Here is a 13581-nt window from a genome sequence, read left to right as displayed (position 1 = left end):
TTCCTGGATAGTCTCTACAGTTGGTGAGTTGGTCAGTTATCTGTGGTATCCTCAGGTTTAATGAGAGGTCAAGACTCTCCTGGCTGGGTCTTGCCATCTCACCAATGTTTCTTGTTCAGGACATGCTGCAAGCCCTATTTATTTTAGCTAGATTACTTGGGGAGGGGAGGAAGGGATGGTTCTTGTTTTATTTACATCTCCTTTCTTTCCATTCTTGGTGTTGGTGGGGATCCAGTCCCTTTTATTGGTGGGTAGCTTTGTTGGATTCGTCTGAAGTGCTGTGTATTTGGACAGGGTGGCTTTTCTCTGGGGTTTTAATGCATATAGACTATCTCTACACTCACAATTCACCCCCACCTCCCCAAGAAGCAGGTGCACACACACACACAGTTTCCAAAGCTTATTTCAGAAAATGTAACTTTTACTATCAGATAAAGACATGAAGGTATACATTTGTTCTGTTTTACAAGAACAGGTTCAGTTTAAAAGCAAACAGTTACAGGCAGTAGTATAACTTAGTGTACTTATATTCACACAGTCATAAATAAACACTCCATTTTTAAAATAAATTTTTACCTTGCTGTGGTAAAATTGCATGTGGTTTTTTGCACTAGATAAGCCCTCTGTAATAAAAATCAAACAATACAGTAAGTTAAATAGTATATACATATAAAGCAAAAATAATAAATATATACCAAAAAGAGTTTGGTATATATTTTAAAACAAAGTCACCATTAAAAAGTGTTTTCATAAAGTTAATCCCATTATCTCCAAATATACATATACCAAACTCCATTTTTAAAATAAAAGTTACCATTTAAAAAAAAGTTTTAATACAAATTAAACTTCGTATATACCCTACAAGTCTGAAAGAGGCCCTATTCTTTAAAAAGACCTTACAAAATTAAACCCCACATCCACAGCCCAAACTGAGTGTTAACAGACAGAGACCAGGCTCCACAGGTATGGAACAGCACATGCTCCCAACATGCACACAAAGTCTGATGTTTCGCACCATATAAGAGGAACAGGGGCAGGGCTTCTGGTTCCAAGATGGCAGCTAGTTCCAAGATGGTGGCAGGGGCATGTGAAATTGATAGGCTGTGTACCCTATATACTACTACCATGTCATCTGGCCCATAGGGCTCCCTATGGGTCAGGAAATTTGACATGAGGAAGTGGTGCCACCGCTACCCCACATGCCCTATATGGACAGATCAGGCCTGATTCTTGTTCCAAAGAATCATTTATGACTGTACTTCAATGGGACAGAAGAAGCCAGATGTTTCTGGAAGCTGGGAAAGTTTTAGGCATTGGAGATGAGTAAGTGGTTGGGAAAAGGTATGCCATACATGGTGAGGGGGTTGTGATGACTGTGAAACTGAAGTGAAGCTGGGTCTGCTCATAACAATTAAACTACAAAATATTAATGACAAATGCATAGTGCAAAGAGATGTAAGTTTGCAGCTGGGCTTTTCTGAAAAGAAATAATGAGGTGTCACTTGTAGCTTATCTTATTATACCTGTCCTGATTTTAAGCAGGCTCCTATGTGTCTGGTATTTGCTGTGTTAAATGTCTATCCTTGATTAATTACTATGGTAAATATTTCTTTATAATTAACCCATGTTTATGTGCAGGAGGAGACATTTTCCATATGGGGCTTGATAGTTGTCTCCTTCTGATTAACTCGTGTTTTGCCTCAATGGTTCCCTTGATCTTCCAAGGACAACTCTTCAAAAATGCTTTGTCTTTCTCCCAGTTGTTAATCAATTTCCTGATATGTTCCAAATCAGTAGAGACTGATACTCAGTAACAAGAGGTTAAGGTAATTCAGTCAAAATTGGGACTTTCCAATAACAAATAACAAATAGTTGAAAACAGGATCTTCCTGTTTGTTATTGCTTGGGGCTTTTTTATTTTTTTTTTTACTCAACTACAAAAATGCTTTGAAAACATTGAGCTAAAGGGTATAAAAAAGGAATGAAGCAGCTAACAGGGCATGCTTCAAGAGTGAGAAATCATTCAAGACAAGAACTGCTACTGAGTTCAGCTGAACTTCCAGTGACGGATCCACACCTTGAGAATCTGAAAAGACCAAGACTGCCTCTTTGCCTGTACTGGTAAGATACTATAGCTTTTACAGCTAAATATACTGGACTTTGCTTTAGGCTCATTTAATAGTAAATAGTGTAGTAAATAAAGCCTTTTTTGTCATTTGTCAAATGAGTTGTCATGTCAATCCTTTAATTCACTAGTCCCAAATCCTATTAGCTCTTAACAGGTTGACAAAACTCATTCTGGTGCCCAGATTGTGTGGCATGTCTCTTAAGATAGGAAATATACTGCAGATGCCCTTGAGGTGAGACCTGCAAGATGAGTTTTCAAACTCACCAGTCTCTTTGGCACCAAAGATTATTGTAGAGCATGCCTTATCTTGTGACCATCTGCATTTCTTGGCTATGTAGCTAAGTAGACAGGACACTAGACTGGGATTCAAGAAACCTATGTCTGCTACTAGCCTGTTGAGTAACTCTGAGCAAGTTACTTCCTTGTTCTGAGACACAGTAAAATAGGGACAAAGTTATCAACCTCTTTTGTAATATGTCCTGAGATCTACTGATGAAGAGAACTAGGAGACATTATCATGATGAAAGTGTCAGGTACTGACATAACATTCATTTCTATTTGCACTGATGAAAGTGTACATTTTGTGCTCTTCCATCATCAAAGTCACTTAGCTAGAGATGCTCCAAAAGAATGTAGGTGGTCATACTTTTTACTCTTGTTTTGGAGTAAAAGCTGTGTGAACAGATAATCCAGACTAGGGTCTCACCTTGATTTCTAATGGCAGGTAGTTCTACAGTTGTGGGCCCACTATCAAGGGGTCCATACACATGTACTAAGTTGACTTAAAATAAGGTGACTTAACTAAGTTGACTTAAGCTAAGCCACATCAGAGCATACACATGTATAGCTCCTTGACATGGTGCCAGCCATGCTGTAAATTAAGTTGACTTAGCTAATGCGACTCAAGATAATACAACTCAGAGGTGTATTATCTTGTGCCACATTTAAGTCTACTCTGCTTCATATATGTGTGTATGCTCTGACAGTTCAGTTGACTTAAAAATTACATTGGCTTAACTGTGAGAAAGTTAGTATGTGTGTACATACCCAAGAATACAAAGTTTCCTCCTTGAGAGGTTTGTCTTCAGGGCTTTCAGTTGCATGGTGTTAGTTATAACTGCTGTAGAAAATTATGCAGGGAGAAATGGTCTCAGAAATAGCTGGTGGTTTCTGGTGAGGACTTTCCTCATTCACTTCATTGACCTCAGCAAGCATCTTCATTTCATCTCCTGGTGTATAGTCTGGACTGGCTGTTTCAGGTCAAACTTGTTTTCCTTGTCTCTGGGAGTGTTGCTTTGGATTCGGATTTGGCCAATTTGGAGGACAGTGATTCAATTCGGTGATTTGGTGTGGGGCAGTGTCTTGGATATCCTGAATTTGCTTATGGTCACCCTATTTAAAAATACCCTGACACATACAGCAGAAAGAGGAGGAGAGGTGGGGGAAGGAGAAGCAACCAGCAAAGCCCAAGGGCATGGGAAATACCCATGGTAGAAAATACGCCTAGATCATCCTGGGCCAGTGGCTGCCCGACTTCTTCTTGAACACCTCCAGTTATGGAGAGTCCACAACTTCCCTACGCAGTCTATTCCACTGCCTTACTATTCTAAGAGTGAAGAAGTTTTTTCCATATATCTAATCTAAACTTATTTTGCTGCAACTTCGAGCCGTTGGTCCATGTCCTCCTCCCTGTGGCAAAAAAGAGCAGGTGCTTTCCCTCTTTTTTATGGTGTTCCTTCAAGTATTTGAGGACTGCTATCATGTCGCCTGTTAAGCACCTTTTCCACAAGGTGAATGTACCTAACTCCTTCAGCTTCTCCTTGTATGACTTGCCTTCCAAATGCTTGATCATCTTTGTTGCCCGCCTCTGGACCCTCTCTAACTTCTCCTAATTCTTTTTAAAGTGTGGAGCCTAGAACTGCACACAGTACTCCAGTTGACGCTTAACCAGTGTGAAGTGGAGAGACACTATCACTTCCAATGTCTTGCACTTAATGTTTCTATTGATGTAGTCCAAAACTGCATCCACCTTTTGGGCAGCTGCATCCTACTTGCAAGTCTACCAAGACTCCCAAGTCATTTTCCATTGAGCTGCTATCAAGCCAGGTATCCTCTATTTTGTATTTGTGCTTTTGATTATTCCTACCAAGATGTAGCACCTTGAATTTGTCCACATTGAATTTCATCCTGTTAGCTTTAGCCCAACTTTCCAGTCTGTCAAGATCCTTCTGAACTGTGCTCACATCCTGCAATATGTCTGCAACCCTTCCCAGTTTTATGTCATTCACAAACTTGCTTAAGAAGCTCTCTGCGACAGCACCCAAATTGTTAATGAACATGTTGATCAGCACTGAGCCCAGAACAGACCCCTATGGGACTCCACTCGAAATCTTCTGCCATTCTGACATGGACCTATTAATAATTACCCTTTGCTTGTGGCTATTGAGCCAGTTATCTATCCACTTTGTAGTAGTTTTATGCAGCTCATATTTCTCCAATTTGATGAGAAGGTCTCATGGGACCTTGTCCAAAGCCTTGCTAAGTCCAGCTACACTATATCCACAGCATTCCCTTCATCCACCCAAGTAGTCATTGGTGACGTGTCGGAGGTGCATGCGGGTGCATGTGCACCCCCTGAGATAGGTTGTGCAACCCCTGGAAGCACCAGCCGCAAAACTGGAAGGTTTTGCTGCTGGTGGTTCCACACTCGGTGATTGGCTACAGGGGATCCCTCTCCCCTCAATCTGTGATTGGCTGTGGGGGACCACCTACCCATTGGTGATCTGGTGCCCCCCCAGACTCAGGAGGCACCAGCTGCCCATTCAAGTAGTTACTTTGTCAAAGAAGGAAATCAAATTGGTTTGACACAATTTGTTCTCATAAATCCATGCTGGCTCCGTGCAATCAGCCTTTCCTCCTTCAGATGCTTGCAAATGGTCTTCCTTAGGATATGCTCCACTGACTTCCCAGGTACTAAGGTGAGTCTAACTGGTCTGTAGTTCCCTAGGTCCTCCTCCTTGTCTTTTTTTTTTAAAGAGGGACACTACATTGGCCCTTTTCCATCCCTCTGGTTGCTACCCTGTCTCCCATGACTTCATGAAGATCATTGCCAAGGGCTCCAAGTTCCTTTCCTCCAGTTTCTTTCAGATCTTGGGGTGAAACTCATCTGTCTCTGTTGAATTGAATTCATTCAGGCTTAATAAAAACTCTCTGACTGTCTCTTCTGTTATCTCCTCCTTCAGCGTGCCCCCTTCCTTATCCAGATAATCCCTATTAGGTGTCTGGCAGCTTAATTTTTTTGTGAAGACTGAGGCAAAGTAACTGGTGAGTAGTTCTGTCTTCTCTGCATCTCTGGTTAGGAGTTCCCCCTGTCTTGTTAACAGAGGACCCACAGCTTCCTTGGTCCTTCTTTTCTGTCCAACATATTTATAGAACCTCTTTTTTTTTTATCCTTAACCTCTTTTGCCATATGTAGCTCATTCTTTATCTTTGCCTTCATGATTTTATCCCTGAAGGTTCCTGCTATTTCCTGGTATACATCCTTGGTGACCTGACCATTCTTCCATTGCCTGTATGCTTTCCTTTTGCATTTGAGGCATTTTAGAAGTGACTTGTGCAGTCACGTTGGTCTCTTGCCATTCTTCGTGTCCTTCCATTGTGTCAGGACAGTTTCTTGTTGGGCTTCCAATACTGTATCCCTTAGACGATCCCAGCCCTCCTGCATGCCTTTATCCTTCAATCTGTCCTCCCATGACACCATGCCTATTAGCTCCTTGAGTCAGATTAAACCTGTCTTTTTTAAATCTATTGTCTTCATTTTGCAGGCCTCAAGCTTTCGCTGTCTCAGGATCTGGAATTCTATGGTATTGTGATCACTTCCTCCCAAGTTACCCATCACTTTCACATCCTCCACCAGTTCTTCCTTGTTGGTCAGTGCAAGACCAAGATATATGATCCCCTAATTGTACCCTCCACTTCCTGAAAGAGAAAATTGTCCTGCATGCAAGTTAGGAACCAGGTTCACATAATCTTCAAACATAAATTAATCCTCAATCAGCCAGTCCAGCGAGGTAAATATAACATTATCCCCATTTTATACACGGGAAAGCAGACACAGAGAGTTTATGAATTGATTCAAGACTGTGGGTGATTTAATGACTAAACCTGGGATAGACTAAACCTGATTCCTTCTGCCAGGCACTAATCTCAAACTGGCTCCAGGGATGCTGGTTCCATAAACAAAGATAGAATTGGGATCCCCCTGAAAGGCAATCTAAAATCCTTTGCCTCTCTCATGATGAGTCTCTTCCTTGAGTGTTCCTGCCACATTCCATGCTCCATTAGACTGCTTTCTCCTCTTGTTTCTTACAACTGATCATCTATTGGCCCCAAAAAGTAACTGGCCATGGCTTTCACATCACTGCTACAGTCCCCATGAGATGTGGCATGCATATTGCCTATACCCAACACTGAAGCCAGAATAGCCAAGAGTCTGGTTCCCTTAAGAATGGAGTGCATTTATGCCAGCTACTTTTTTTTTCTGTAAATGAAGAAAGGAAAAACTACCTTAATGGTGGATAAGACCATGCTTCCTGGTACCAGACAGAGTTAGGAATATGAAAAGCTCTTTAACTTTGTAAAAGGTGTCAGAGAGGGAGTTGGAGGAGTATGTAAGATAAGAGGCTTGATAAGGAGGACATTAAAGTGGCACAAGATCTGAGAAGCATCTACCAGGAAATAATGCTACTGTAAATGTTACTGCTCTGTGATGCATGACAGAGACAAATCAAAACATATTCTAGCTTTCATGAAGTTGCCCCCAAGGCAAAGCCCTCTTGGTCATGGGTGCCTTAGTAATATAATTCAGTATCAGAACAGAGGGAGCAGAATTGGAACAGTAGAAAATACCCTGGCCATAAAACTGTGGAGATGTCTAACTGTAAATTTGGAACCTTCTCTGTCTACTCTTAAGGATATTTGAAGGCTCTAAATAGAGCTTAAAAATCTGAGCTAGGTTCTCAAGTGAAGCAAACTTACTTCATTCCATTGGCTTCAATGGAGCTCCACTGATAAGCATCAGTTGACAATGTACCCCTGTATCTTTGTAAACACCTTTCTAAAGAAACACTGGTTTTCCAAATAGAAGCTGTAATGATTTTTAGCACAAGAGACATGTTCCCTTACCATAAATTAGCAGCAATACCACCTGGACACACTGGGCCTGAGGTATTTCTCAAATTCTGCTAGTGGTAGCCAGAACAACCCAGGTGGAAACCTCTTTGGCCTGGTGATAGAAGAGCCCTCTTGGTTTTCTGATGGCTGGAAGGGTGCATAAAATGGGCACATAAGAACATAAGAACTGTCAGTTAGTGGGTCAGACCACAGGTCCGTCTTGCCTAGTATCCTGCGTCATACAGTGGCAGAGGAGTAGGAATGCTGAAAGGGAGAGTGAACAAGGTATGACAAGGGTTTTTTCCCCCACTGTTCACTCTCTCTTGCAGCCTCCAGCATCTAGGGTTTAAGGAGTCCTAATTCAGAGGCTGTATCTCTAATTCTCATGCTTAGTAGCTTCTGATGCCCTTTTCCTCCAAGAATTTGTCCAATCCCTTGTTGAATATGGCTAAACTGTCAGTTTCCACAACATCTGGTGGCAATGAGTTCCACACTTGAATTAGAAGCTGTGTGAAAAAGAACATCCTTTTGTTAATTTTAAATTTACTACCTACTGATTTTATTTTGTGACCCTATTTCCTGTATTGTGAGAGGGATTTATTATTTGCTGTATCTACTTTCTCTTCATCGTTTAATATTTTGTAAACTCTTATCACCACCCTCCTCTCTGCCCTGCTGCAAGCATCTCTTTTCAGAACTGAATGGGCCTAGCCTCTTTAGAGCCAGTTGGTGAAGGAGTGAGGCCAGGATACCCACCCTGGAGCCTTCTGTGGAAACCTGGCTGGAATCTCACCCGGGCTACACCATGAAGCTAGATCTCCGTGGCTCTAGGTCACTTGTGCCTATTTTACAGGTCAAAGGGATGGGATTTTAGCAGCTAGTAGGCTTGTAAATCCAGTTTGGTTTTGCTTCCTTTTTGGCTCACTCACTAACTACGTGCAGCAGAGCTTCTGCTGTATGAACTTTGCTAACAATTCTACAGTCTAGGTCACTCCCTCAGCTATGTTGGCTATTTGGGACTAAAAGGAATAAGAAGGTATCTTAGTACAGCAGCAATGGGCAGCTATCCAGCTGAACATGGAATGGTGGAATAAAAAGGCACCATATTTGCAGGTCCACTTATAACTTCCCTGCCTTACAGGTAGATTCCCCCATGGGAGGTGGCACAATGGGGTTGAACCAAGCCCACTGAATAAGCTGTATCTCCTGCTCACTTTGCATGGCAGTATCGCAAAGCCTCTTCCAGACCATAGGTAATAAGGAGCACAACTGTCTGCGGAATTATGGAAAGAAGCTTGTTGGCTTGAGTAAGAGCATGGGTGTTCAAAAGCATTTTCTTTACATTCTTTGAACTGGAAAATTAGCCCCTTTGGCTTAAGACTTTAAGCCTAGCACAAACCTATGAACATCACGGGTCCTTTGTATCCTGTTGCCAAGTTGTCAGCAAAATCTCTGTTTTTTGTAAATAATCCAAGGGAAAGCCAGCTGGAAGGCTTCAGAGCATTTCTCTCAACACCTGCCATTGTTCAGCTGCATTACATCAACAGGAAACTTTTCTACCTGGCAACTGCTAGGGTGTGGCTGCCGGAGGGATCTACTTAACAACAACATGAAAGGACTGCAGGAGACTCTATCTTTAGCCTCCGTTATCTTTAGTTGCATCAGATTTTAACTTGCTTAACCTATAATATTGTAAAGGGATTACTATCAAAGTTCACTTGATACCAAATTGGACGAATTGCCACATCAGTCCTTAGGGTGCTGCTTCCTGCAGAAAGCGGCAGGCCAGAGCTGCAGAGAGCCTGGCACCCTGACCCAGGGCCAGGACCATGCGAGTCACAAGGTCTCCAGTGGACGGGGAGCCATGGATGAGGGGTGGAGTCCTGGACCACTTGTACCCACATGATGGGGGGTCATTGAGATCACTTGGAAGCCAGGATGGATGAGGCCAGGCTTGGGATGGATTAGGGGCTTGAGTTGGGGGAAAGACTTCAGATGTCTGTAGAGGCACCTTACGAGCAGAGGAGGGCTCCAGGAGAGGGCTTGAGGGTCCTTGGTCCTGAGTAAGATCTGAAACTTCAACCTGCTGGGGTTGGATGGTGTGGTGGGACTGCCAGTGGTGGGGCAGCCCCCAGGAAATGCCACACCTGTGCCTCCCCAGTGTAAGGCAAGGATGGGGTACTGGAAAACATCAGCCCCCACTGACTTGTGGGTGACCCCGTAGAGAGGAAAGTCTAAGGGAGCACACCTTGGCAGAAAAGCGAGGGGCCTGGGTATGACTGTGGGGCCAGGAGGGCCCAGATACCCAAGGCACAGAGGAGTGCCTGAGCAGGGAAGCTAGGCCATAGGAAATGGGCCTAAGCTGGTAAGCCAGGCTGAAGGCCTAAGTGAGCCTAGGCCAGGCTTCGAGAGGTCTGAGCAGGACAGGACCAGACCTGGAAAGAGGACCTAAAAGCCATGAAATCAAGGCCAAGGCAGGGGACAGACATGAGCTGTATAGCTGGGCTAGTAAAAAAGGGAACTACAGGATTAGTGAAGACCTTCAAGGCCAGGAGAGCCCAGAGGCCCAGAGAAAGAGAAGAGGGGCCAGGGCTTAGCGAGAAGGGTCTGAGGTCAAGAGGGGCCAGAGTGTAAGTTTGTGGCCCAGAGATGAGGGGCAAGGAGCCCAATGAGGGGCCAGTGGCCCTTTGAGTGGAAAGAGTCTCAGTGAGGAGCCTGTGACCTGAGAGAGAGAGAGAGAGAGGCTCAGTGAGGAGCCTGAAGGCGAAGTGGAGGACAGGCCCAAGTAAAAGCCTGAGACCCAATTATGAGTGAGCCTGGTGACGGGTCAGGGCCAAGGTCCATTGAGGGACCTGGGGCCCAAGATATGAAACTGTGGTCCAGCGAGGGACCAAGGTATCCAAGTGAGGGACCAGGGGAGTAAGGTGATTTGGGATGCCATCTGTGAGGCTTGGAACACGGTGTAGGGGTGGAATGGAGCTGTATATTTGTCCCAAGGCATCTGGGCCATAAATGAGTAGCCTCCCGCTCTATATCTATTAAAGTTACATCAAGGTATGGCGGGTGAGAGCAGAGCAGACTGCCCTAAACAGGGGTGGGCTGGGTACATCTGGCCTTAGGCAGGGCGCCCCTGTCACACCTTGTTACATGGATTTGAAAAAAGGAAGTTTGCAGCATGCTGTCCTGAAAATCACTTTGTGTAAAGAGTTCTCTGACCAAATTCTTAGAGAAGAAATCTCCAAGGAGAAATGAAAAAATAAAGTGCATATAAACACATGCATAGCTCTCAGCAGCATAAACACCCAACCATGGCCTTCACAAACAGTGATGAGGATTAAAAAAACCCCCCAAAAAACTTCAAACAAGGAATAAACAGCTCTGCAAGTTTAAACCTGTGAGCTTAAATCTTGCAACAAGCCTTAGAAGAGAACAACAAATAGCCTGTTTTTGCTACAGGAAAGACAAGTATATTGAAGCATACCCCACCCAGAGAAGGAAGAGATATAGTTCTTTATAAGCCAAAAGAACAAAATAAGCAAAGCATTCAATGTGTCATATACCATGGCTTCATTAAGTTTTCTCTTTGGGATGATTCAGAATTATCTGGGTTGGATCCCCAAGCTGATATATAAATGCAGCAGAGGGTCTGGTAGGCAGGTGATAGAGAATGAAAAACTCATAAAATTATTTTTTAATCTATTAGACAGTGAGTGAATTACTCCAGGATCAATAAGATAAAAAACCTGTTCCTCCACTAGTATGCAAATGAAAGATAACTTCAATGACTCCATTATATAGAAACAATAAAGCAATTGATTCCATTTAAATACAAAAAGCAGCAGCCTGAAAGCAACTGCAGGCTAAATAAGACCTTCTTAATAATGTATGGAATGGGTCAGTAACCACTAGAGAGAATGGATGGGCCCTTATTGAAGGCATTTGATCCAGACCCAGGAAATTTGGAATTTATTCCTTATTTTGACACAGACTTCTTGGGTGAAATGAGACAGATCATTTTGCTCCCAAGACTACACCTTGGACAGATCACCAGAGATTGTAGTAGATTCTCCATCTCTTGATGTCTTCAGAAGCATTTCTGGAGTACATGCTTTAGTCAAATGCTTGTCATTGTGCTCTATACATGGGGGACTAGGTGAAATGTAATGGTCTGTGTAACATTAGATGATCTTGGCCTTAAATTCTATGAAGCTATGCAAATCGATATGTAAACCTTCTCAGTGGCAAACGAGTCTAAATCCTACGGTCATCTTTTGATCAGTGATAGGTGAAAGTGTTTGCAGGATTAAGGGTTTACAGACACAACTTAAATCTTTACTCAGAAAAGGTTCCTAGTCAATGGAAGATATTGCCATAATAAAGACAGGAAAAACCCAGTGAGGGCTTCAGGTTTTAGCCCAGTGACTATATATCTGATTTAGCTTTCTTTCATGTAACTTTAATTCTGCCACTGATTTAAATAGGGTAGAACTATGCACAGAAAGAAGGAGACAGTAGTGGTCAATAGTGGTGAGGAAGTGATCTCCCAGTATGTGGGAGATTTGGTTCTAATCCCCCTTTTGCCCAAGGAAAGTTAAAACTGCATTTCCTACCTCATGCAACAGTAACCTGACCACCAGGCAACAGGGAAATTCTGGGGAGAGCGTGCCTCACTCTTTCCTGTCAATGCAGCTCCAACCTGTTTTTCAACAGGCTTAGCTTGTTGACTTAACTCTGACATGTCAGTATCATAGAGCATAAATTAAGTGTAAGGAGTATTATGGTCAGTGCATTCTACTGCAAGGCCCAGAGAAAATGGCCCCTTGCAAGGTCTGCCTCAGTGATAAAGATTTTATAAAACTAGTCCTTTCTCAAGTCCAGTAGATCAGCCAGTTCAAATAAACATGACTACTTCTAGGTAATCACCATCATGAAACCACACCTTAAAAAAATCTGTTTGCCTTCTAAAGATGAGCAGCATGTGAGATCTACAAACTGAAAACAGCTTCAGAGCTCCTGCTTCCAACAGTGAAGGGCAGACCCAGGTGCTGAATTCCCATAAATGGAAAAAAGTCTATCTTGGCAAATATAGGAAACCTATTAATCACCACTAAATCCCCTCCTGCCCACACAGCAATTTATTTTTCCTTCCAGGCATTGAAAATGAATGAAGTGTATGGCTCTCCTTGTCATGACACTCCTGGACTGAGGCCCAAGTATTTGGGCTGTAGGACATTCTGAAACCTGAGAAAAATACAAAGCTCTCAGTAGTTAACTGGTTTCAAATCCCAGATGAATCATGCTATCAGTGTTGTATCATAGGACCTCACTAGCTGAGTCCTGATTTTCCTGATTAGCTTAGGGCTCAAGGGCCGTGTCCCCACAAGTGGGAACATGCGCTCTGCGGTGCTTCAAAGGCTTTTGAGGTGCCACAAAATGCACACAGCGCACATGAATAGGTTCTCGTGGAGGCAAAATTAGGAAATCCTGGTATCTAAAAAATGCACATAGAAAAGAAGTGGGGTGGCCAGTGCCAAACTCTGGCTGCCATCCAGATTCCATGCACCTCGATTGCTGCCACTGCAGCCCTGAGAGGCCCCCAGGATGCTAGGAAAGGCTGCTAGGACCCTAGCCCAGATCCTGGCCCCAGCCTCCCCTACCCCACCTGGGGCAATTTGCTATGTGCCAGTGTGCGTGCAGGGATGTTCCCTGGGCACAATTAGCACTGGCATAACTATATGCTGCTGCTAGTTGTCCCCAGGGAAATGCATGTGGGATCTCATCTCATCTCATCCCAAACCTTTCATCAAGATCCCTTTGAAAAAAACAATATGTTAAATTGCCTGTCTTTGCTTTATCTACCATTATATAGAAATCTACCTGGCCAAAGGTTAAGATAAATTTCAGTAAGCTTTCATTGAACATTTCAAAGCTATTGACACAAGACAATGGAACACCTTGATGTTCACCCATTGTTGCTACTCTTAATCTGGTATCAAATCAAAGGTGCCAGCACAGAAAACTAGGAAAGAAAAGGTGTCCTCTCTGAGGAAGTGATGTTTCATAGTTTCATAGATTTAGGGTCGGAAGGGACCTAGTAGATCTTCTAGCCCGACCCCCCACCAGGGTGGGAGAACAACAAAACCCCAAAACAAAAACGGGACTCAAATGAGTCCAGCCAGGTAGGCATCCAGCCTCTTCTTAAAGACCCCCAGGGTAGGGGCCAGCACCACTTCCCTTGGAAGTTGGTTCCAGCTCCTAGCCGCCCTAACTGTGAAGTAGTT

At 43.4% G+C, this 13581-nt stretch overlaps 1 long non-coding RNA gene across 2 annotated transcripts in view; it reads left to right on the top strand.

Annotated features, from left to right (window-relative positions):
• The first annotated feature begins 406 nt into the window (after positions 1-406).
• LOC109288752 overlaps positions 407-13581 on the top strand; it is a 160411-nt gene continuing 147236 nt past the window's right edge. For both annotated transcript variants that reach the window (XR_002095217.1, XR_002095218.1), the window contains exon 1: positions 407-2121. This is a non-coding gene — a long non-coding RNA (uncharacterized LOC109288752). The remainder of the gene's footprint in view (positions 2122-13581) is intronic.

This window comes from Gavialis gangeticus, unplaced genomic scaffold, assembly GCF_001723915.1.
Source record: "Gavialis gangeticus isolate Ggan-Ray unplaced genomic scaffold, GavGan_comp1, whole genome shotgun sequence".
In the NCBI taxonomy this organism is placed as follows: Eukaryota; Metazoa; Chordata; order Crocodylia; family Gavialidae; genus Gavialis; species Gavialis gangeticus.
Note: the sequence above shows the minus strand (reverse complement) of the source record. Positions and strands in the feature narration are given on the sequence as shown.